The following is a 932-nucleotide window of genomic DNA, read 5'->3' on the forward strand; positions in this document are numbered from 1 at the left end:
CTAATCGACTTCCATCCCCTCCCACACACCACCACCACCACCACGACAAAAAAAAAAATTAGGGGGCCTTGTGCCTAGAGTAGAAAAGGATATGTTTTACAGTGAAGTTTGTTTGGTGCCAATTGTGCATAATCCAATGTTGTGAATGGTGGAGGAGTGATGACTGATGCATATGAGTTGTGAGGAAGGTCGGGGGGGGGGGTAGGTGCGGTCTTGCAGTACAGAAAGGATGAAGGGAAGCAGAATAGTAATAATACGGTAGACAGGAGAAAGACGAGAGAAAGGTAGATGATGTGTGAGGTGGGAGGTTATAAGAAAGAGTGTGGAGAGACAGACAGACAGGCTGACAGAGGACATGGGTAGAGTGGGAGATGTAAGGGGATGGGGAATGCCAACAACAGGAATTGATTTGGTGGAGAGAGAGAGAGACGGAGAGATAAATGTCTATATACAATATAATAATGATAATAATAATAATAATAATAATAATAATAATAATAATGATGATCTCAAATTTAGGCACATGGCCACAAGCAGTTTTAGGGGAGGGGGTAAGCCGATTACATCAACCCCAGTATTCAACTGGTACTTATTTTATCGAACCCCTGAAAGAATGAAAGGCAGACTCAACTCTGACGAAATCTGAATTCAGAACGTGAAGAACCAGAAGAGATGCTGCTAAGCATTTGCCTAATGATGATGATAATGATGATGATGATAATAATAATAATAATGATAATCATCATCATCATCATCATCATCATCATCATCATCGTTTAACGTCCGCTTTCCATGCTAGCATGGGTTGGACGATTTGACTGAGGACTAGTGAAACCGGATGGCAACACCAGGCTCCAATCTAATTTGGCAGAGTTTCTACAGCTGGATGCCCTTCCTAACGCCAACCACTCAGAGAGTGTAGTAGGTGCTTT

The 932-nt window shown here is 42.2% G+C and overlaps 1 protein-coding gene across 1 annotated transcript in view; it reads left to right on the top strand.

Annotated features, from left to right (window-relative positions):
- The window catches only part of LOC106884137 (alanyl-tRNA editing protein Aarsd1), a 380,618-nt gene that overhangs the window by 298,949 nt on the left and 80,737 nt on the right, over nucleotides 1-932 (top strand). The gene's annotated exons all lie outside the window — the stretch shown is intronic.

The sequence above is a fragment of the Octopus bimaculoides genome, chromosome 17, assembly GCF_001194135.2.
Source record: "Octopus bimaculoides isolate UCB-OBI-ISO-001 chromosome 17, ASM119413v2, whole genome shotgun sequence".
In the NCBI taxonomy this organism is placed as follows: Eukaryota; Metazoa; Mollusca; class Cephalopoda; order Octopoda; family Octopodidae; genus Octopus; species Octopus bimaculoides.